This window comes from Petaurus breviceps, unplaced genomic scaffold (genome assembly GCF_028583685.1).
Source record: "Petaurus breviceps papuanus isolate PSGF00001 unplaced genomic scaffold, PetGlider_PUasm1.0 90752, whole genome shotgun sequence".
NCBI classification, from domain to species: domain Eukaryota; kingdom Metazoa; phylum Chordata; class Mammalia; order Diprotodontia; family Petauridae; genus Petaurus; species Petaurus breviceps.
Window position 1 is genome coordinate 13,101,724 of NW_027187336.1, and position 25,824 is coordinate 13,127,547.

General features: G+C 36.4%; 1 protein-coding gene across 1 annotated transcript in view; it reads left to right on the forward strand.

The window, feature by feature from the left end:
* Positions 1-25,824, forward strand: part of THSD7B (thrombospondin type 1 domain containing 7B) — a 1,193,076-nt gene that overhangs the window by 103,574 nt on the left and 1,063,678 nt on the right. The window lies entirely within an intron of this gene.

The window sequence follows — 25,824 nt, forward strand, 5'->3', positions numbered from 1 at the left end:
TGTAGTGGGAGGAAATCTCTGAAATGGTGGAGGCCTTTTAAAAAATAGAATCATATTTATTCATCCTGTTGTTGCCATTAGTTTGGGGAAATGAAAAAGTAAATCTCACAGTTCTGTTTCCTTGTACTAAAAGACGACTTTACCTGGGAGCAGGTGTTTCTCCAAGTCATAGTACATTGGTTTATCAACCCCTTTCACAATATTAAACATTTGCATAATGCTTTAAACTTTACAAAGTAATTTTATTTGCTCTTCATAGCCACCTATGAGGTAGGAACTTTTCTAGAGATAATATTACCCCCATTTTATAGGTGAGGAGACTGAGATTCAGGGAGGTTAAGTGACTTGCCTAAAGCTGGTTAGGAGTATGGATAAAATAATTCTAACTTAATTGTTTCCTGATTTCAAGTCCTCTCCTCCTTCCATGATACCACTCTGACTTCCCCAATGGAATATAGTAAGTGCTGTCTTCTTTGAAACTTTAAGTACCTTTTATCAATGCTTAATCTTAACCTGAGTTAGTTTTCTCCTAAAGAAGAAAACTTTAGGCTATTAGGAGTATAGTATTGATAATAGTATAACCTTTGAATGCAAAGGATAATAGTTTGGGTAGCTTTTTTTCCTCTAGAAACTTCTCTTTTTTTTGGTTGTTTTTTTATGATCCATCCTTTCCCTTTATTTAGATTAAGAGAATAATCAGGGATCACTGTGGTCCTATGAGCTATGGAGGTTCAAGTTTGGGTCAGGTAGCTTAAAGGGGTTGGTGTAATGAACATTGTTAGAAATACTCTACTTTGCGATTTTGCTCTTGTGTATTCAATCACATTTTAAAAACTGCTGATTTAATGCTTAGTTTATAGAAAAGGACTCCATGTATATTGAACTCAGGTAAGGTTCAGAAGGCCAAGTAGAATAATTTAGATAGTCATTAAAAACCTTTTTCTTTCATGCAAAAGGCCAGTTCCCTTAACCTTTGGTCAAGTTATTGAAAGGGAGGTATCTACATTAAGGTGAAAGCAAAGGTCTAATATTAGCCTATGAGAAATACCAAGATGCGATTTAATCTGCAAAAACTGTGGTTAATGCCAAAAAAACCCCAAACTTCTATTTTAATTCCTTTCTCAAAAAAGGTAGAATTTGGGGTGGCTAGGTGGCACAGTGAGTAGAGCGCTGACCCTGGATTCAGGAGGACCCGAAATTGGTTCTGGCCTCAGAATTTAACATCCACACAAAATAACTGGCCCCATAACCTTGGGCAAGTTACTTAACCCCAATTGCTTAAAAAAAAAAGATAGAACTCGGCCTTAACAACTTTTTGTGGTGGTAAAGAACTGGAAATTCAGGGCAGGCCCAACAATAGGGTAATGGACGAACAAGTTGTGACATACAATTGAGATGGAATACTTCTGTGCTATAAGAAAGGAAGAAGAGAATGGTTTCAGAAAAATTTGGAAAGACCTATATGAATTGATGCAGAGTATAGTGAACAGAACCAGAATATCTCTGTATACCATAACAGCAAAATTGTAAAAATGATCAACTGTGAAAGACTTAGTTACTGTGATCAATACAGTGATCCAAGATAATTCCCAAGGATTCATGATGAAAAATACTATCCACATCCAGAGAGAGAACTGATGAACTGAGTGCAAATTGAAATTTTTCACTTTTTTTCTTGCTTTTTTTGCAACGTAATATAGAAATATGTTTTCCATTTTTTCACATGTATAATTGATGTCATATTACTTGACTTCTCAATTGGTTTGAGAGGGGTGTAATGCCAAGCAAAGGCAACTTCCAAGGTTCAGAATACCAGCATAGCAACTCTCCATTTTATTCAGTGACAAATTAAAGCAAAACATTCACAGAACAGAGAAAATAAAAATACAGCATTCACCAAGTGTAATTCAATAATTTCCAAGTACTACTCCACCCCTGAGCAGTAAATTCATTTACTCAATCACAAAGTCCCTCTTCTCAAATGGAGATTAGTTTCCAATAATAAACAAAGTACATTAATTTGGTCAGTCACAGAGCACAAAAAAGTCAAGTTTCCCACCCCTGGATCACAACTAAATTACAATTATCATCAGTTAATACCAATCACCTTCTCAGAAGGGGCAGTAGAGAGCAAAAAGGCCATGTACCCCTGAGTTACAACAAGGTTAAGATATCAACACAGCATTTAATACCCAAAGAGAGGTCTTTTCTTCATCTTGACCAGAGGCAAGTTCTCAGCAATCTCTGTTTCTGGGGAAACAAAGCTTAACAAGGCCACAAGATACATTGTGTGTCCTCATCAATTCATTTTCTGCCTGCAGAACAGTCTCAACCCCTGAAAACATCAGCAAGACCCTCTTCCAGGATTTCTGTAAACATACAACAAGAAAATCCTTCAGGGCTTCTGAACCAACAGCAATATTCCAGGACCTCTGCTACAGCAGTAGCACTGTCTGTCCTTCACCAGCGGAGGAATCTGGCAAAACGACATCAAAACAGACAGACAAAATACCGCCATCGCAGCAATGTCTTCTCGGTCCTTGACAGCTCCATGTGGCAGCTCTCAAAAGTCCTGGGCGATTCGAACTGGCCCTCAGAAATCCTCCACAATGCTGCTCCCCAAAATTATTCTGCCTCTCTTTGCTCAGGGCTTCTCTCTGCTTGGGCCTCTCTTTAAATCCATGGCACCAGCTCCTCCCAGTTCAGCCTTTTCTTTTCACATCAACAAGTCCATCCCACAAGTCGGATTCACAAGCTCTGGGTTTTAACACTCAACCCCAAAACCAAGCCAATACAGGGGGATTTTTAAATTCCAATACTATTACAAGGGGCTGGAAGGAGAGAGAAAATTTGGAACTCAAAATTAAAAATATATATATTATAAATGGAAAGAAAAAGAACCTCAGCCTTAAAAACACTGAAAATTTCCCTGCTGGTTTCTACTTGGATCTTGAGAGGTAGAGGTTGGCTGTAGCATTCCTCTAGCAGCCACAATTTTGCTTTTTTTCTCTCACACTGAATGCGCTGGTACTCAAGAAGTTTGAGACTCGGGCGGCCAGGTAGCACAGTGAGTAAAGAGCATGGGCTCCAGTGTCGGGCTGACCTGGGGATCAAATCCAGGCTCAGATACTTAGTACAACACCCAGAAATAACTGTCCGTGTAACCTTGAGCAAAGTTACTTAACCCCAATTGCTTTAAAAAAAAAAAAAAGAAGTTTGAGACTCTACAAATTGTTCAGAGAAGTCTAGTTCAGTTGCCTTGCTTCTCTTTGGATTGTGGTGGAATATCTGGTTGGATATTCTATAGATATTTTTCCCCCTAGTTTAAATTGTATTTTTCCCCAGTTTTAATTTTGGTTTTGTTGTCGTTGAGTCATTTTTAGTGTCATCTGACTTTTTGCCACTCTATCTGAAGTTTTCTTGGCAAAGATATTGGAATAGATTGCTATTTTCTTCTCCAGCTCATTTTATAGATGAGAAAACTGAAGTTTAAGTTAAGGGTTAAGTGACTTACCCAGGTTCCTACAGCTAGTTACTGTCTCAGTCCAGATTTGAACTCTGGAAAATGAGTCTTCCTAACTCTAGGCCCAGCACTCTATCCATTGCATCACCTTACTGCCCTGAAATGCCCTTAAAGGCACTAACATAAGTTACTTACCATCAGCTTAGAGCCATTAGAACAAAGATATATAGACCCAAAATAAATTGAATACTTTTTCTGCCTGTCCTTTCTATAGCTTTCTTGTTAATATCATCAGCCACACAAATACATTTGGAAATCTGATTATGTTAACTATGAGGAAACATTTGTGTTACCAAGTGATACAATATTCAAGTGTGGAAAAGGTTAGGGGCTAAAACTGGTAAATGTAAGTGGAGATAACTGCATTTCCATGACTAGACTCTAGGATTTTTCCTGTTAGATTGGAAAATTATGTGAATCCTCATAGAATCTCCATGTTTAATGGGACCTCAAGACTCCTTAGTTCAATACCATACTCTACAGGAATTCCACTAGAACAGGGCAAACTGTGGCAAACTATGGACCAGAGAGACAAATTTTGTTTGTCTATTGTCAGCTAGCTTAGGATAGTTTTTATATTTTTAAATATAATAAAACTTGGTTTAAAATATACCACAGGAAATGGAAACCTTTATTAAAGGGGCCATTCCTTGGCTCGCTTCTTAGGCAGCCTTAATCAATGAATGGGCATTGCCTCAGTCAAAGTGAGAACTGGGAAAGACCTTAGCTTAAAAAGGCCAAAGTTACCCCCTGCCTCTGGAGCCATCTTTAATTGTCCTAATCTATATCTTGCCAATGGACCCAGATGGTTCCAGTCTGCCTCACTGAAATCCAATTCATTTGTAAGTCATGGCATCATCTTCCTGATGTCATGGTCCTCTTCGTGAACAAAGGACAAATGACAACAAGAGGAAGTACAAAAACAGATAGAAGGTGGTGTTTGTTTCATGGGCATAAGTTTTCTGAATCCTTGTCTATACTGTGTGCTGTCCTCCTCCAAATATAGTCATCCAGTTGTTGCTGGAAGATCTTTCCTAAGAGTAAGCTTACTACCTCTCAAACATCTCACTTTTTCTTCGGGAAAACTTAACTGTTACTATATTTTCCTCACATTGAGGGGAAAAAAAAATAAACACCTCCAGGACTTTTACCTTTCTCCTAGAACTGTTCTGTGGGGCCAGGCAGAAAAAGTCTAACTTCTTTCTTATATGACAGTCATTTTCAGCCCTAGTTTTATTTTATTTTATTTTATTTGCCTTTTGGAGGGCAATTGGGGTTAAGTAACTTGCCCAAGGTTACAAAGCTGGTAAGTGTTAAGTGTTGGAGTCCGGATTTGAACTTGGGTCCTCCTGACTCCACAGCCACTGCTCTCTATTCATTGTGCCACCTACCTGCCTCTACAATTCATATTTAGCAATTAAGTTTAATTTAATTAGATTCAACCTACTTATTCAAGTATGTCGAGACATTCTTGGATTATGATCGTCATCTATCACATTAGCTATCTTTTCCAATTTTGTATAGTCCACACACTTGATAAGCATGTCATCTTTGACTTGATCCAAATCCCTGATAAATTTTTTTTGGAGGGGGGAAGGCAGGACAATTGGGGTTAAGTGACTTGCCCAAAGTCACACAGCTAGTTAAGTGTCAAGTTTCTGAGGCTGAATTTGAACTCAGGTCCTCCTCACTCCAGGGCTGGTACTCTTATTCACTGTACCACCTAGCAGCCCCTGATAAAAAATTTTTGAACAGCCCTGGTCCAAGCACAGATTCTAAGCTATTCTGTGGGAGGTCACCTTCCTAATTAATTCTAACTCATTATGATTTCTTTTGGGGTCTGGTCATTCAACCAGTTCCTGAATCTACCTAACTGATTGAATTGTCTAGTTCACTTCTCTCCATTTTGCCTGAAAGAGTAATGATAGATTATGTGAAATTCTTTATTGAAATCTAGGTGTGCTATTTCTGTAGCTTTCCCTCAATCTACTAATTTAGTGACATCATTTAAAAAGGAAATGAGGTTAGTCTGTCATGACCTCTTTTAGAGTAAACCATGCCGACTGTTAATGATAACCAGTTCTTTTTCTAAATACTCATAACCTTGAGATTGAACCATGCATTTTTGAATTTTGCCTGGTGTAAATATCTCTTGCTCACATAGAAAAGCACAGAGAGAAATGCAGTCAGAGAAATACCTTCAACATAAGGCTTTCTTAGACTTGGGGGATTTGCTTCTAGTTCCCTCCTTCTCCCCAAATTTGCCATGTAATCTCCATTTTGTATATATTGTAAATATTAAATTGATGTCATCACCATAGAGCATAACCACCTTGAGGCACGAGCTGTTTCATTTTTATCTTTGCATTTCTGATGTCTTAATTCTAGTTGGTGAATTAATTGAAATTGTGTGAATTGTGATGCTGGTTTCTCACGGAAACAAAAAAAACCAGAGCTTCTTAACCTGGGGTCCAAAGACCCCTAATGTGTCCATGGACAGATTTCAGTGAATTTTTGAATGAGGATGAGAAAAATGACATCCTTATTTCCAACATTATTAGTTTCCTCTGTAATCCTATTTATTTTATTTTATTCATTTAAACACATTTTTGAGAAGGATCCATATGCTTCACAAGACCACCAAAGAAATTCATGACATAAAGATTACATGCCCCTTCAATGGCTATCAATGTTATATATCCTTAAAAGTCCCATTATGGGGGCAGCTAGGTGGTGCAGTGAATAGAGCACTGGCCCTGGAGTCAGGAGGACCTGAGTTCAAATCTGGCCTCAGACACTTAACACAAAACTAGCCATGTGACCTTGGGCAAGTCACTTAACCCCAATTGCCCTCCCCTCCCCCTCCAAAAAAAGCAAAAAAAAAAGTCCCATTATGTTTTTTGTTCAAAGTCATTAGTACCATCTAGAGTATTCTTAGAGACATTTACATTTGAAATGGAGAAAGAAAAGAATATATTTGTAAGGTCCACTATTTTTCCCTAATATATGTTAGGACGGCATTTCAAGTTTTGTATCTGAACCCAGATAGAATTGTTTTGTGATCTCCCTAAGCATCATCCTTCTTTTTTAAAGATGGAAAGTTTCATTTTTTTTTTAAAGCAATCGGGGTTAAGTAACTTGCTCAAGGTTACATGGCCAGGGGTGGGTGCTAAGTGTTGGAGTCTGGATTCGATCCCCAGGTCGTCCGGTACTCTTACTCGCTGTGCTACCTGGCCGCCCCTGAGAGTTTCATTTTTATATTAAGAAGTCGCTTATTTGTATAAAAGGAGAGTTATTGTGGTATAATATTTAAATTTATTGAAATAGTTTGGAATTATTTCTAATATAAAATTCCATTTTGACACCTGCCTGTTTAGGCTTTTCCTTACAAATGTTTGTTCTTACAATTTTGTTTGGTTAGCATTTCCTCATTATTTTGGGAGCAAAATTCTAAAAAAAAAATGTACTATTCTTTCTTAAAAGTGTATTATGTTTTTGTGAAATTCCATTCCATGTTCCAAGAAGAGAATATTCTACATATCTGAGATGATTAGATAAAGGTCTGAGGCCATTCTTGATATTGGTAGAGTTAAATAGAGATTTGAGTTGAGACAGAAAAGGTGATAGAGAATCATTAAGAAGATTTTTGACTGTACATTTTAATTTTCATTTTAGGGAATAGCAGACGGCTGTTATTAAAAAAAAGATGTGGGAAGAACATTCATCTGGTGTCTGTTTTCAAATACTGAATTATAGAATTTGAAGTTAATTTCAGATCACAAAAAGCTAGTAGTCAAAACAGTGCTGTCATTTTGAAAATGTTATTCAATTCTTTAAAATATATTTATGTGAAGATGTGGGGGATGATTGCACAAATGTTTTACAAAGAGAACTTTAGACCAAAAAGCAACTACTGATCTCTAGTCTAGAAACTGGATAGAGGGATCTTGAGAGGATAATTGGGGCCTACCTTGCCAATTGGACCACATTCAACTCTTTCCAGACAGATGGAGAATCAGCCCCATTTTAAAAGACCTGTGAAGTAGATTCTATTACTTCCTTCAGTATCACATTACAGAGTCTGAAAATCCCCATGGTTAGGATGTTTTCCCCTTTATTGAAAATGCCAAGCCTATCATTTTAAATTTTATCTTCTTATTCTTTCAAAATGGTGATGAAAATTCAGTATACGCTCTGTCTCTCTCAAGACTTGTTATAATTATGTCGAATTCCTTTATTTTTTCCTCATCAATATTGATTTCTACTCTTTAATTCTTATCTTCATCTTCACAGTCGTGTCAGAGTTAACCTATAGTGAGCACTGGATTCAGAATGAGGAGACCGAGCTTCTAATCCTGCCCCTGCAACTTGTTAGCTATGCAAGCTTGGGAAAGGCATTTGCTTCTCTGTATCTGAATACAAATACCTGTACTAACTATTTCACCTGGCTTTTGCAAAGGACTTTGAAAGGGTGAGGAGATGTATAAATCTCATCATTATGCTTACATCATTCTCATCTTTTTGATACTTTTCAGATAGAAACAATGCCGGAACAAGTTGCTACACTGCTCTTATACCTTTATATTCCTTGTTCCATGAGCTATTTACCTAGATACATCAAAGACCTGCTTTTTGTAGCTAAATAAAATAGTAAGAGAGAAACTCATTTTCTTTTTTTTTTTTTTTGAGGGAAGGCAGGGCAATTGGGGTTAAGTGACTTGCCCAAGGTCACATGGCTAGGTTGTGTGTGTGTGTGTGTGTGTGTGTGTGTGTTAAGTGTCTAAGGCCACATTTGAACTCAGGTCCACCTGACTCCAGGGCCAGTGCTCTATTCACTATGTCACCTAGCCACCCCGGAAACTCATTTTCTATAGGCTCATAGAGAGCATGACTGACAGACTTGACAATAGGGATGACATCTATTTCATCCTATTCCCACATATTAGGATTTGGTCAAGTCTTTGTACTTTTTTCCCCTTAATAGTATTTTATCTTTTTTCAATTACGTATAAAGAATTTTGTAAAATTTTGAGTTCCAAATTTCTCTCCTTCCCTTCTCAACCCCCCCACCCAAGACAGCATGCAATCTGATATAGGTTACACAAGTACAATCATGTTATACATGTTTCCAAATTGGTCATATTATAAAAGAAAAATCAGAACAAAAGGGATAAACCATGAAAAAAAAACAGAACTAAAAAGTAAAAATAGTATGCTCTGATTTGCATTCAGACTCCATATTTTTTTTGCTGGATATATTTAGCATTTTCTATCATCAATCTTTCGGAATTGTCTTGGATGATTATATTGGTGAGAAGAGCGAAGTCTGATATAGTTTATCATTGCACAATGTTGCTATTTCTGTGTACAATGTTCTCCTGATTCTACTCACTTCACTCACTAACAGTTTATGTAAGTACAGATTTTTCCTAAATCTGCCTGCTCATCGTTTCTTATAGTACAACAGTATTCCATTACATTCATATACCACAACTTTTTTAGCCATTCCCAATGGGTGCACATCCCCTCAATTTCCAATTCTTGGCCACCACAAAAAAGAGCTGCTATAAATATTTTTGTACATGTGGATCCTTTTCCTTTTTTCTGAGTTTTTTGGGATACAGACCTAGTAGTGGTAATGGTAACTCAAAGGCTGTGAGAAGTTTGGTTGCCCTTTGTGCAGAGTTCCAAAATGTTCTTCACAATGGTTGGATCAGTTCACAACTCCACCAACAAGACATTAATGCTCCAAATTTCCCACATCTTCTTCAGCATTTATCATTTTCCTTTTCTGTCATATTAAGCAATAAGATAGGTGTGAGGTGGTACCTTAGAGTTGTTTTGATTTGCATCTCTCTAATGAATAGTGATTTTGATAATTTTTTCATATGATTATAGATATTTTAAATTTCTTTATCTGAAAATGCCTGTTTATATCTCTTGACAATTTATCAGTTAGGGGATAATTTGTATTCTTACAAATTAGATTTAGTTCTCTATATTTTAGAAATGAAGGCTTTATTAGAAACACTGCTATAAAAATGTTTCCCGGCTTTCTGTTTTCCTTCTAATCTTGGTGGCATTGGTTTTGTTTTTGCAAAATCTTTAAAATTTAATGTAGTGAGAATTATCTATTTTGCATTTTGTAATGTTCTCTAGCTCTTGTTTGACCATAAATTCTTCCCTTCTCCATAGATCTGACAGGTGAACTATTCTTTGCTCTCCTAAATTGTTTTTGGTATCATATCTAAATCATGCACCCATTTCAACTTTATCTTGGTATAAGGTGTGAAATGATTTATGCCTAGTTTCTGCCATACTTTATCTTCCAGTTTTCCCAGCAGTTTTTGTCAAATAGTGAATTCTTATCTCAGAAGCTGGAATCTTTGGGTTTATCAAACAATAGATTACTATTGTCATTGACTATTGTGTTCAAGTCTTTGTATTTTAAAAGGTTGTTTTTTTCCTCATGTATCTAGAAGGTTATTTGCATTTGAAATGGCAACATCTATTTGAAATGTTTTAAAGTTTTTTTTTTTTTAAAGCAATCGGGGTTAAGTAACTTGCTCAAGGTTACATGGCCAGTTATTTCTGGGTGTGGTGCTAAGTATCTAAGCCCAGTTTCGATCCCCCAGGTCATCCTGACACTGGGGGCTGGTGCTCTTACTCGCTGAGCCACCTGGCTGCCCCTTGTTTTGAAGTTTTTATGAATCAATATAAGACCTGAACAATTGTCGGCAACAAAAGTGATTGTGTTCCACTACAGTTTGTTGGTTGAGGCACCAAGAAGGTTGAGGCACTTAGGGGTCTATAGGATAGTGCATGATGTGTAGCTATTCCCCCAAATCCTATTTGCATTAGTACTAGAGAGAATAAAGACATTAAAAGTAAGCTGAGTGGTTTTTTTTTTTTCCCCACTTCTATTCTAGAATACCACCTTTCAAATGAAAATATAGTGCCTTCAGATTTTTGGGGTATTTTCCAAATCTGTTATGATTCATTTTGTAATTTTGAAGGTAAACATTAATACTAGTACAGGCCAGGTATTAATCACTTTAAACAAGTTTTTCTCCTTCAATTCTGATTTCTGTATGTCCGTAAGTCTCTTAAAGTATTCAAATGTGGCCTTCTTTTTGATAAATTTATGTTAATTTGTCTTGTCTAGAGTAGACTGAGGCATTTGTAGGTATTGCCTCCACTGGCTCAATGTGATCTTTAGATTTAGTCTTAACACCTTCAGTCTCTGACTTGACTTAGTATGTATTCAGAATTTTACCCTTAATGAGTCCAAAAGATTTTTTGATGACATTGGATAAAGATTCTATGAACTGATAGAGCCACTTAATGTGTTTTTGGTGGATCCATATAATTTATTGTCACCCATAGACATAAAGTGATTAATAAGATATTTTAGTTGTACTCCTATAATTTATAAGCCATGCTTAGTTCTTTTTAGGAGAGATGGCAAGTGATTTAAGCTTAGGCTGAAACATAATGACCTTAATCTATCTCCTCCCAAAATATGTCACATTTTAAATGACAATATTTTGTTAGTAGCATATTTTAAACAGGAATCAGTTTTCCATGTGAATATTAAATGCTTTAGTGTTGTCATACTTTTTGGTCTTTTCTTATATTTATAGTAGTGAATATGCCATGAGTGTAGAACTGAGTCACAGGTTTCAAAATAATCAGAAGTTTGTTATAGTGCTTGCAGCTTCTTTACTAATTACTACATTGATAATGTTTCTTAATTCCCTGGGACTTTCTGGTACATCTCTTTGCTCTTCAACCCAAATATTTTTTTCTTTTGTAGCTGTTTATAGATTTGGGGGTAGGGGAGTTGATACAAGAAATGAATGGTTTCTTTCAGTATATAGATGTGTACTTGGACTATATTTGAATGGTCTTGTTCTAATCTTTTAGAAATAGGTATGAAATACCTTCTGTTAATAAAGGTGGCATCAGGCATGATTGGTAATTAATACATAACTGTTGAATGAATAATTGTCCTATTTTGTAGTAGTCTCAGGGGTCTGGTTCCAACTCTGGAATCATCAACTCCAAAACTAGAAGTCCTCCACCATTGCTATTTTTATACATAGGCCCAGGGCTGTGTGAATTATTCTTTTAGCCACTCACAGAAAGTTTCCTGTGTATTGTTTCCCTTAATCCAAAGGCCAAAAAGCCTACCATCCTCTCAGACTGATTAATGGCTAGTTCAAACATTGAATTCTAGAAAAATTCCTTAATGCCTATGTTATTCTGTGGGTTGATTGATTCAAGCTGAATCTTCTGGGCTTTCTCTGATCACACTGCTTGAGGTACTGGTGGAACCTCCCATACTTTTAGCGAAGGTAAGGAGGGAGTGCATTCCAGGAACAGAGATAGCCTATGGAAGATGAAATGCTGAGTACAGGAAACTTATGAGCCAGTTTGAATGGAATTTTGAGTTTATGAAGGTTAGCAACATGAACTATATATATAATATGCAAAGGTAAGTGGGAGCAGATTGTTAAGGGTTTTGAATGCCAAGCTGTGGAGTTTCTGTTATCTTTGAGGTAATAGGGATCTAGTGAAGATTCTTAAGCAGAAGAGTTACATGGTTAGACTTCTGCTTTATGAAGATTTATTTTGGCAGCTTTACAGAGGCTAGATTAAATACTGGAAGCAGGCTGACAATTTCAAAATCTCTTGAAATGATTTTGGTGAGAGATGATGAAAGCCTGAATTGATCATATTAAAGATGGTAATAGGCAAACTTTGAAAAGATTAAGTCCATTATTTAATTTGATTCTTATGAGAGACATGGAGGTACATGCTATCATTTTCCTTTTTTTTTTTTAATAAATGAGGAGACTAGGAGAGAGTTTCTGAGTCAGTAGAGAGAGGGGGCAGTTAAAAAGTAATATTGTGAAGATTGAATAAGTAACAATTAGCAACAACAGTTTGACCATGGAGTAAGGGAGAGTGAAGATCTGAGGATATCCCTAAGGTTACTAGAAGGATAGTAGTAACCTCAACAGAAAAAGGGAAGTAATTTTCCCAAGGTAAATATAAGAATATATATATATATATATATATATATATATATGTATGTATGTATTCTCTTACTAAATATAAGAAGTTAGGTTTGAATGCAGGTCTAATGATTCCTCAGCTGAAATTTGTTCTGCAATATGCTTTCAATGCTTCCTATCTGTTCCAGCTCCTCCAAGACAATGTAGAACATGTTATTTTTGATGAAGTTGAGTGTTGGCCCTTGTGGAGCATGCGTAAGAAGTGTCTCTAAATTTTTTTTTTAGTTTGCTTACTTTTTAAAAATTTTCTGTCTTTTTAATTTTTTACTTTACATCATTCATTTCCAAAAGATTTTGAGTTACAAATTTTCTCCCCATTTTTCCTACTCACCACCCCAAAACAGCTATCCCACTGAATATCCGCTCCCCCAATCTGCTCTTTCCCATATCTCCCCCCCCCCTCCGACTTTCTATGACTTTCTAGTAGGGCACGGTGGATCTCTATGCCCCAGTGCTTGTATCTCATTTCCCAGTTACATGTAAAATAATTATATATATATATATATATATATATATATATATATATATATATATAAATACATATATATCATCACCCACCCTCACTGGAAAGATAAGCATTTCTATATAGGTTGTATATGTGTAGCTATGCAAAACATTTCCATTGTGGATATATTGTGAAAGACTGACTATATTTCCCTCCATCCTATTCCACCCCCTACTTTTTCTATTCTCTGCTTTGATCCTGTCCCTTTACAAAAGTGGGTGCTTCCAACTTTCTTCTCCCCTAGCCTTCCCTCCCTTCCATTATCCCCACTCTTATCCCCCTCTCCCCTACTCTCCTGTAGAGTGAGATACCCTATTTGGTGTGTATGTCATTCCTTCCCTAAGTTAAATTCAATTCAATTGATTTCTCATAAAGTCACTACCTTCCATTTGCTCCAATCTAATTCTGAAGTATGATTCTATTCAGTGAGCTTTTGAGATTCTTTTTCCATCTGGAAAATTTGGGTTTTTAAGGCATTCTTCTCCTCAATGCCTTTTTGAGCCTCTTTTGCCATCTGGGTTAGTCTATTTTTTAAGGTGTCATTTTCTTCAGTCTGGTTGTTGACTCTCATTTCATAATTTTCTTGCATCGTCCTCATTTCTCTTCCCAATTTTTCCTCCATTTCTCTTATTTGGTTTTCAAAATCCTTCTTGATGTCCTCTATGGTGTGTAACCAGCTTGTATTTTTCTTGGAAGCTTTTGGTGCAGGAGTTCTGACTTCATTGTCTTCCTCCTGTTCCATGCTTTGATCCTTTTTCTCCCCAAAATAGGAGTCTGATATTGATTGCTCTGTTTGATTTGCTTCCTTTGCTTGCTTATGTTGCCACTCAATATCTTGACTTTTGAGCCTTTTGCCACAGTAGAACTCTGCTACTAGGAAGTGGAGCTTTATCCCAATAGCTAGAGTTTTCGTAGCTGCTGGAGCTATTAGTTGGGTGCCCTCTTTGAAGCCTCCACACACTCTCTGGCAAACTGTTCATGCACCCCAGGACCTCCACCCAGGACAATAATCCTTATCCAAGCAGGTTAAAGCACGAGTGATTACCCCTGAGACTGTTCGGTTGGTCCTCCTATGATCTGCAGGCCTGGGGCTCTGAAGCAGCCACGTATTGGGTGTCTGCACAGCCCATGGAGCCTCAACTGCTTCTCGCCCTGGGCGCAAAGGCTGGACTTCACTCCCAAATTCCCTGTTCCTGCAAAGTCTACACTGACATCTCACTTTGTCCTTGGCATATATGGGTTGATAGTTCTGGAAACCACCACAGCTGTTGGTGATATGAAGTCCCTCCAGCCAGTGGCTGGTCAGGCCATCCTGAGGCTAAAACCTCTGGCTCCAGCAGGAGTAGGCTAGGCTCCCAGAGTGCTGAGCTTGCCCCTTCCTGCTGGCCTGCTTGGCTTTCTTCAGTGGGAGGTTAGCTTCTCTGTGTCATTTTGTGGGTTCTGTGGCCCCAAAGTTTTCTAGTCATTTTTCCATGAATTGGAGGAAATGGAAGCCGGATTCCTGAGGAAGTCCTGTTTCTACTCTGCCATCTTCATGTCTCTAAGTTCTCTAAGTTTTAAAAATATTTCTGAAGTAATTTCCCTTTCTCTTTTGTTTTTTTTTGACCATGGTTTCTGGCCTGTGAACTTATTTAAAGCAATATTTAAACTATGAAATAAATAGTTTCCCTTGTAATTTTATGTATTTTATTTTATTTAAAACATTATTTTGAGGAGTCCATAGATTTCTTTGTAGTTGCTTGCATGTTGTATCCCCTATCAGAATCTGAACTCTGATATCAGAGGTAATCTTTTAACCTTTCTTTGTATCCCCAACATTTAGCACAATGCCTAGGACATAGTAGGTGCTTAATAAATTTTTATTGATTGACATACACAAAATTCATACTTCCTGTCCTAGACTTACCTTCTACAGATAGAAACTGCTCATTTCAACTTTTTTGCTAAAGAAATGACAGGGTCAACTTATTGCACTATAGATCTCAGGAATCCAAAACTTAATGCTCAGCTTCAAAGATGTTATTGTAACTATTCTGTTGTTTTGTTGTATTTCTCACATGAATTTGTTAATTTGTCACTGCTTCATATTTTATCAAGTTCTGGACCTGTCCCCTCCAAGCTAGCTAAGTAAACCATAAAAAAAGATATCATGGAATGGTGAAGACTGTGAGAACATAAATTTGTCAAAGAAAAGGCTTTAAGGACAATTGTTCTTAAAGAATAGCCAGCACTATAACATCATCTCTTTATCATCTGAATGATTTCTGTGTTTTCAGGAAGAAAATAATATCCATCATTGTTGTATTAGAAAAATTCATACTGGATTACTTTATAGATGTCAAATACCATAGAGGGAGCAAAGAGATCAGTAGGTAGTAACACAGCTTCAGTTTGTGTGCCTTGTACCTTGTTCAAAAATAATTGACTCATTAATCTTACCCATATCAATCTGGTCCCATTATGTGGGTTAAATACAGGTTAATTCTAATAAATAGATATGTGTTGGTTTACAGAGAGGTATGCATTTGACATATTGTCTTAGCATGAAATCAATAATAAATTAACACTTTCAAATAAAGTATGTTTTCAAGGTAAAAACTCCATTGAAATGCATGAATTCTAATATTTTAACAATATGAAAAAGCAGCATATCATGACAGAATTCAATTCAAGAGATACCTAGGCTCAGAAACCTACCAGTTATGTGACCACAGGCAAATCACTTAACTTTTTTGAGAATGTTTCCTTATCAACAAAATGGGTGTAATAATTCTTGTAATAACTTTGTCACAGGACTGTTGTGAGGTGAAGGGAGAAACCTTACAATGTAAGATGCTTTGTGAACCTTAAAGTGCTATATCAACTATCGATGTGTTGGGAGCAACTAGATGATGGAGTGGATAGAGGAGTCAGGAAGATCTGAGGTCAAATCTTTTGTCAGATACTAGTTTTGTGACCCTGGCAAATAATTTGTCCACTCAATCTCAGTTTCCTTAACTGTAAAGTGGAGATAATATTAGCACCTCCCTTGAAGAGTTATTGTGGGTAACAAATTAGATAATATATGTTAAATTCTTTGCAAGACTTAGTGCCCTATAAATATTAGCTGCTAGTATTTATTATTGGTGATGATTGTGTTGGTAGTAGTTGTAGTAGTAGCAGTAGTAATAGTAGTAGTAGCAGTAATAGTAGTAGTAGTAGTAGCAGCATCAGTAGTAGTAGTAACCACTGGTTGCTATTCATGCATATCAACAGTTCACTGAGTTGTTGAATAATGACTTATTCACTCTTTGAGTCAAAATTATCTCTATAAAATCTGTGACAGGTGGTCTTTCCAGCTAAAGCATAGTCTCTTTCAGTAATGAGAAGCTCATTACTTAGCAAGGCATACTATTTCACATTCAGACAGCTTTCATTGTTAAAAAAAATTCTTTTTTCATAGAATCTCAGACTAGGAAGGGAACCCAGAGATTGTGTAGTTCAGCCTGTATCTGAGCAAGAATTCTCTTAACAACATCCCTGACACATCATCTAGCTTCTGCTCAATGACCTTCTGGGGTAGGGAATTTACTACCTTTCCATTTTCAGACACCTTGAATTGCTAGTTTCTTTTCATTTTGAGATAAAATCTTATTTCTTTAGATTGAGATAAAATCTTTTTCTCTGTCACTGCCATCCATTATTCTTCATTCTTTCCTTTGGGAACAAGTAAACATGTCTAATTCCTTTTACCTGACATCCCTTCAAACATTTAAAGACATTTGTCCATTATGTTTTCTCTATATCAAGGGGGAAATTGGGTCATGGAGCATAATGTAAACATCTATCCTCTTCATATAAAGAATATTTACATATTTCCTCATTGAAACCTTTTAGGGGAAATGCTTTAACACCTGAACCCCACAGCCATTTATAGTGAACTCATCAAGTAACATTTAAAATAGGGATCAATGTGATGTAATGGAAAGATTATTGCTCTGAGACTTAGGAGCTCTCTCTAGATTCTTGTTCTAGCTCTTCCATTAACTCACACTTTGATCTTTCATAAATTACACGACCTCTTTGGGCTTATTATTGGTGGTGATGGTGGTGGTAGTAGTTGTAGTAGTAGCAGTAGTAATAGTAGTAGTAGTATTAGCAGTAATAGTAGCAGCAGCATTAGTAGTAGTAGTAGCAGCAGCAGCAGCAGTAGTAGTAGTACTAGTAATGAATGGTTGCTATTCATGCACATCAACATTTCACCAAGTTGTTGAATATTGACTAATTGACGCTTTGAGTTGAAATTATCTCTATAAAATCTGTGACAGGAGGTCTTATCCTTATCTGTAAAGGGAAGGGGTTCAACTTGGTAGTATCTAAAGGAATCAGACTAGAACAATAATAAGACTGTTGGATTTGGGGTGAAAAGCTTGGGATTGAAATTCTAGCTTACTTTCATTTCTTTGTGACTCAGTTTACTCATCTGTAAAATGAGGAAGTTGACGAAAATGGCTTCCAACTTCCCTTCTAATTCTAAATCTATGATTATCTGATTGAAATTCCCTTCCGGCTAGTGTGGACTATGTTTCCACTATTAAATCTCTCCTTCTAAGATAGGTTATTATTGATTTCTAACATAAATTAAATGATATTACACAAAATACTTATATTTTTCTTGCTTTTTTATTGGGGGTATATGTCAGAAATAAGGAAGAAGTTTAAGTACGCTTATTAACCAGAGTTCTATTTACACTCTTACTGCCAAGGCTAAAAATTTGTTTTAAAGATGGTGCACTTCCATTAAAATTATTAGTCCCTATGAATAAAAAGAAAGTGTTTCTTTTTCTCTCCATATGTATTTTAACTTTATGCCTTTTGCTTCAAGCAGGATCCTAGGCTTAGTCAACTTTTATATAACAAAAACTGTAATCAAGCCCACAGTAGTCCATGAGTTTACACCTGATCATCTTTCACAACACAAGAGTGAATAGAATCCATATTAATGCATTTAATGATTATTCTTCCTCATTGTAGCATATTCATAAAATATGTGTCCATTCAAAGATGATACCTCTTATAATAATTATCCATGAAGAAAAGTCTTTCTTTTGGTTTGCAGATAAATTCAGTCATATCCAGATACTGCTTAAATATGTTAAGCAACACAAAAGATTATTCATAAGAGATTTTTTCCCCTCATTGCATAGCTCATTATTATAGAATTCTACAGATTAACATGGTCAAAAAGGAAATATGAATTTTTGCAAGGGAGAGCTGAAGTTGTCAAGGAAGGTGTTACAGAGGAAAAGGCATTTGACCAAGGATGGGCAAGATAGCAGAAGACAGGAATGGAGCAGAATTCTATAGAGTAGAAAGAGTTCTACTATATTTTAAGCTTCTTGAGGAATGGGGCCCCATCTTTAGCATTGTGTTTTTGATACAGTGCATAATATAATGTTTTGAACATAACAGATGCTCAGTAAATATGATTTAAATGGATAAATGAAACAGTCAAGCAATTATAATAATGAGGGTAGTGTTTTCAGGGTATGATGGAGAATAGCTTCAATAGAGAAGAATTCTTTTTCCAGGCGGCACTAGATTTGGAGTCAGAAATATTATGTTCAAATGCTGCTTCTTCCTTTTTATAATCTGTATGACTTTAGTTAACCTGGTCCACACTTTTCTTGACTGTGCAATAAAAATCTGAACTTTTAAGGGTTCTTTATTTAGAAATGATGGTTCCCTTAGGGGGTCTGTGAACTTGGATAGAAAAAATATGGCTTAATTCTAATATAATTGAATTATATTGAATTCAATTATAATTGAATTTCTTTATAATCTTATGTTTTATTTTGTATATTTTTAAACTTTATTCTGAGATAGTGTCCATAACTTTTACCAGACTGCCAAAAGGGTATAGCATACCAAAAAAAAAAAAAGCTAAGAATCATTGGGTATGATCTTTAAGATTCCTTCCAAAAATCCACCAGATCTCAGCTGAGCTCTATAATGGGGTAGGAAGACAATTTTCTCTTTAAATTTGGAAAAATGAATTCCCCAGAGTGTGAACAATAATCACTCAATATTTCCTAACAAAGTTTTGTAGAGTCACTTAGTTTTCATGCAGTATAGGTATTTAATCCTGAAGGCATAATTGAGCTTAGTGGGGTTTAAAACAGCTATTGTTGGGGCAGCTAGGTGGCACAGTGAGTAAAAGCTCCGGCCCCAGAGTCTGGAGGACTAGGGATCAGTTCAGGCCTTAGATACTTAACACCCACACAAAAAAAACTGGCCGAGTAACCTTGGGCAAGTTACTTAATCCCAATTGTTTAAAAATAAAACAACTATTGTTTAATATAAAATCTACCACCACTCCTTTGGGTTTTCAGTTCATAGAAAAAAAGAAAAACAGGAAGGCAGTGTTGTGGTCACTAAAAGGACATGACATGTTAAACTGTCATGAGGTTGATTTAATAAGACAACAAATATATGTAAAAGAAAACTTTTCTTTCTGGTTTCAGCTCTTAGATGAGCCTTGATTTGTATGTGAGAATGGATTTTTCTTACTTTAGCAGTGCATTGAAGTAAGGTGGAAATAACTATGCTTAGAATGACAACTAATTTTCTGATAATTTTTACCCCCAACAAAAACTGACAAATAAAGTGGTAATGGAACATTTTTGAGACTCAAATGGATCATTTCCACTGATTTCTTTGAGTTTATAGCACACCCCAGTACTTGATGAACATTTGTTTTAGAGCAATTTGTGCATACAAATGTGTATCTTAACAGATAAAGCCTGAATTTAGTGTTTGTGATAACTGAGCTGTTGTGAGCTTTGGATTCATTTTGGTTCACTCTGAAAGAAGGATGGATGGTTTAGAGGAAGGTCAAGAGTCCTTTGTATGTCAGTCAGCAACATTTTTGAGTACCAGTTTTACAATGATTTTAGTTCATATTCATAGAGTACTTTAATGTTTGCAAAGTACATTCTCTACAACAACCCTTTGAAGCAAGTGGTGCAAGTATTGATCACCCCTATTTTATGGGTTACATAATAAGTGTCAGACGGGGATTTAACCTTTGGTGTCTTGACTTCTACCATTTCTACCATCTTGAAGTCTATCATTCCCTCCATTACCTGTCATGTCCGTGCTAAGAAAAGTAAATTTGATGAAGGGTGTAGCCGAATGAAAAACATGACCCCAGGCTGAGTTGACTTTGCCATTTGTAGAAATGTTAAATCTCCCCAGTTCCTATAGAGAGGTACTTAGAATCAGATACACATAAACAGATGGACACACCAACACTAATGTCATCTGTATTCTCAGCACAGTGCCTGGCATATAGTAGTTGCTTAATAAATGTTTATTGATAGATTGATCTTGTAGAGTTAAATATATCACTGTAAGCATGGCATCTCACCTTCTCGCTGTGAAAGTTTGCTTCCAAAAGTGTTAACATTTACCACCTGAAAATATGCTACCAGTCTGGGAAAGCATTGTAGGTTCCTAGGTGGTATTACTGGAAAGTGTTAGATTTGAAATTTGGTAGGCCTGAGTTTAAATCTTGCCTTAGATACTTAACAGCTGTGAAACCCTGGGCAAGTCACATCTGTTAGTGTCAGTTTCCTTATTTGTTAAATGGAGGAAATAATAAAAACTGCTTTATAGGGTTGTTGTGAAGACAGAATGAGACAATTTGTATTTTGCCAACATTAAAGTACAATATAAAGCTATTGTTTATTATTATTATTATCATTTTTATATACTTAAAAGTTTTTTTTTTACTTCCATTTGTTCAGATATGTATACACATGCATCCTCTTTAAGACTGTAGTGATTTTTATTGTAAGTATACCCAAGTTTTAAGTTCTTGTAGCTGGAGAAATTAAGATAAAAATCTCTGAACTTTTTCAGTTAAATATGGGCTGTCAAACAGGCAGGCAGCCTGACGTGTTGGACAAAGGATTTAACTCTAGCTTTAGACAAATCCTGGCTGGTTAAGTAATTTTTCCTGTAAGTGCTCTCAGGCAACTCTTTGAGACAGTAAGTTGAGAAATGGATGCTGATCTTCACTGGTAGAGTGAGTTTCCTCACTATGAACTCCTTACACCAATGAAATCACCGGTCTGGATCAAAATGTAGACCCCAGTATGGAAGTAGAACTTGAATCATTCTATTCCCTCTTAAGGTTGAATTCAGTCTTTGGGATAGAATCATCTGTCTCTTTAATATAAAAAAATTTATATTTTCCTTATTTCTTTATTTCCTCACATTTCAAGCACATGAATTTCCATTACATCATAAACTTCTTGGTGGAAGGAACTGTTTTTGCTTTTCTGTGTGTTCTGAGCACTTAGCCCAGGGCTTGGCACATAGTAGTAACTTAAATGCGTGTTGACTCAATGTGACAAAATTGTCAATATTATTGATAGAATTATAACAACAACAACAACATGTTCTTGTTCTCTAGAATAGCACAGTCTTGAAGTGTTCAGGGCACGAGAGTTATCCCAAGTCCTATCAACCTTCTGAGTATAAGACTGGTAATTGATCCAACGTCTGCCATCCATGAACTCAACCTAGCTAAAATCAGAGAGGTTCATGTTTAGATTAATCATGAGGTGCAATTTTTTAAAAAACCACAACAACCTTTGAAGACCATTTAAGTCATAAAGGTTCCTAAAATAATATGTTTAGAGCCAGAATATACATTTGTTCAGTCATTTTCACTTGCATCTGACTCTTCATGAACCTATTTGGGGTTTTCTTGGCAAAGATTTTGGAGCAGTTTACCATTTCCTTCTCCAGAAAACTGAGACAAATGGGGTTAAAGTGACTTTCCCGGGCTCTCACAACTAATAAGTGTCTGAGGCCAGATTTGAACTTAGGAAGATGAGTCTTGCTGGCTTCACATCTAGCACTCTATTTTCTGTGTCACTTAGCTACCCAGAATGTCCGGACATTAAAGATCACCTAAACCATTTTCCTCATTTGATTGTGACTTGCCCATGTTCTCAACATCAAAATCTATCATTCTTTCCAATGCACCACAATTACAATCTTCACAGGAGGGGAGAGAACCTATTAGAAACTACAAATCTTTGAAGTATTGAAGTAATATATACAACAGCAACAACAACCAAAAAAAATTAACAGGCAAGTACCATAAATTTAGACAAAAATAGGATCCTTGTTCTCATTGAACTTTAAAGTCTACTATTCAGGGAAGATAACACAGATAATCCTAATGTACAACACTTCATGGGATGTGAATTGAATAGTTACAAAATAAAGTTCTATGTGAGGTCTGAGTGAGAAATTTGTTACCAAGTGATGGGAATTAAGGAATCCTTCAAGGAGGAGACGGCATTGGAATTGTTTAAAAAGTGGGTAGGAATTTAGCAGACAAACAAGGATGAAGGACATTACAGGTAACTACTAATGGCACACAGACCTTAAAGTGCAGAGTGAATGAAGTAAGGTGGAGAATGAAAAGGATAGAAAGTACTCCAGTTTAACAGGAATTTATTATGGGCTTACTATGTGTCAATACTGGTACAAGGCTAAGCACTTAGGTTACAAAGACAAAAACAAAACACCCCCTGCTCTCAAAGTGCTTATCTTATATTTGGTGGCAATAACATGCACTTAGTAAATTAAATACAAACTATATTGAAAATATTTTGTTGGAGCGTTAGCAAATGGGAGAATCAGACTATGCTTCCTGCAAAATGCAGTACTTTACTTGGCTTTGAAAACCAAGGATAAGAAGTGAAGAGGCAGTTTGTTCTAGGAATGAGCAGAACTTGTGAGAAGGCACAAATGTGATTCAATTTTGTGTATAGGGAAATGTATACAGACCAGTTTGGTTGGAAATTGTTGTTCAATCATTTTTCAGTCATGCCCAACTCTTTGTAAACCCATTTGGGGTTTTCTTTGCAAAGACACTGGATTGGTTCTCCATTTCCTTCTCCAGATCATTTTATAGATGAGTAACAGAGGCAAACAAGGTTAAGTGACTTGCCCAGGGGCACAGTGTCTGAGATTGGATTTGAATTCATGAAGATGAGTCTTCCTGACTACAGGGCCTTCACTTTATCCATCCTGCCACCTAGCTGCCTGCCTGGAAATTAGAGTGTGTGAAAAAGTCAGTTAACAAGCATTTAAAAAAAAAACTTACCTATTTTTAGTTTTCAACTTTCACTTTTATAAGATTTTGAGTTCCAAAATTTTCCCCCTCCCTCCACTTCCCTTTCCCCATGACAGCATACAATCTTATATAAACTATACATGTATGATCATATTAAATATATTTCCACATTAGTCATATTGTAAAGATGAATCAGTCAAAGGGAAAAACACAAATAAAACACAAACAATAACACCTATCTGCATTCAAACTCTGTCCTTTCTCTGGATGTGGATAGCATTTTCCATGTGAGTTTTTTGGAAGTGTCTTGGATCATTGCTTTGCTTAGAACAGTTAAGTCGAAAGAAGTCATTTTACAATGTTGCTTTTACTGTGTACAGTGTTCTCTTGGTTCTGCTCACTTCAGTCAGTAATAAGTTCATGAAAGACTTTCCAGGTTTTTCTGAAGTCCACCTGTTTACCATTTTTTATGGAAAACTAGTATTCCATTGCATTCATATAACACAACTTGTTCAGCCATTCCCCAATTGATGGACATCCCCTCAATTTCCAATTCTTTACCCCACCACAAAAAGAGCTGCTATAAATATTTTTGTCCATGTGGGTCCTTTTCCCTTTTTTATGATCTCCTTGGGATACAGAACTAGTAGTGTTATTGCTGGATCAATAGGTATGCACAGTTTGATTGCCCTTTGGTTACAGTTCCAAATTGTGCTATAGAATGTCTGAATCAGTTCACAACTCCACCAACAGGGCATTAGTGTTCCAATTTTCCCACATCTTCTCCAACATTTATAATTGTCTTGTTTTGTGATGTTAGCCAATCTGATAGGTATGGTGTGTTACCTCAGAGTTGTTTTAATTTGTGTTTCTCTAATCAATAGTGACTTAGAACATTGTAAATATGACTATAGGTAGCTTTAATTTCTTCATCTGAAAACTGCCTGTTCATATCCTTTGACCATTTATCAATTGGGGAATGACTTGTATTCTTATAGATTTGACTTGGTTTTTTCTGTATTTTAGAAATGAGATCTTTACTGGAGACACTGACTGAAAAAATTGTTTCCCAGCTTTTTGCTTCCCTTCTAATCTTAGTTGCATTGGCTTTGTTTGCACAAAACCTTTTAAATTTAATCCAATTAAAATTACCCATTTTACATTTCATTATGTTCTCTATCTCTTGTTTGGTAATAAATTGTTTCCTTCTCCATAGATCTGACAGGTAAACTATGCCTTACTCTCCCAGTTTGGTTATAGTTTCACCCTTTATGTCTAAATTGTGTACCCATTTTGACTTTTTCTTGGTATATGGTATAAGATGTTGGTCTATGCCTAATTTGTGTCATATTGTTTTCCAGTTTTCCCAGCATTTTTTGTCAAATAATGGGTTCTTGTCCCAGAAGATGGAGTTTTGGGGTTTATCAAACAGTAGATTACTATAGTTATTGACTATTGTGTTTTGTATACCTAACCTGTTTCAATGATCCACTACTTTGTTCCTCAGCCAGTACCAAGTAGTTCTAAACAAGCATTTTTTAAGTATCTACCCTGTGCCAGGCACCATGCTAAGCTTTGGGAATACTCAAAGAAGCAAAGGCACTTTCTCTGTCCTTAGGGAGCTCACCTTCTAATGGGAGAGACACATATAAATAATTATGTATAAGCATGATATATCAAGTAGATGAAAAGTAATCTTGGAGAGAAGGCACATGCATTAAGCAGAGAAAGGTAGATTGGAGTCAGATTGTGAAGGGTTTTAAAAGCTAAATAGGTGAGTTTGAATTTTATCTTACTTGTGCTTTATGAACATAAATTTTTGTCAGTATAATAGTAATGAAAGTTGAAGATCCTTTTGTATTGCTAAGCTGAGAGATACTAAGCACATAGTTTCAAATTAAGCCTCTGTTAAAGAAACAGAAGGTATGAACCCCTATTGCTGACATAACAGGAAGTGGCTGAACAGGGAGGAGCAATACTGTACATAAGGAAAAATTCCAGCTGGGAAAGTCAGAATTTCCTGGGAACTTGTAGTGGTGGAGCTTCTTCTGAGGGCTGCTGAGGCTGCTGAGGATTTCCTGAGTGCCAGCTGGAGCTGCTGAGGACTTCCGAGGGCCAATCAAGCTGCTGAAGACTTTTGAGGGCCAGCCAGAGCTGCCAGAGGAGGCATGACTGTGTTAATACTTTGTCTGTTTGTGGCTTTGTTAAGCCTTGACTTCCCAGGAATAGAGACTGTGTAGGATTTAAGGTCAGTGTGGAACAGGAACTGCATGGAGAGCTGGACAAGGAGCTGGGAGCCTTCTGTCTTCGAACCCAGGTGCAATTTGGTGAATTCAGGTAAGAGATGAGTCCATGGAAGGGAAACCATGAAAGCTGAAAGCCTGCCCCAAGTCAAGATGAAAAGACCTCTCTATGAATACTGTGTAGTGACTGACCCTGATGTAAATTGTTTCCTTCTCCATAGATCTGACCCGTTTGGTTATAGTTTCAATAGGTTTTGCTTTGGGACTCACTTTGGGAAGAGCTGTGTGATTTGTCCAGATGAGACTCTGGAAAGCTGTTGAACCGCCACCCCCTT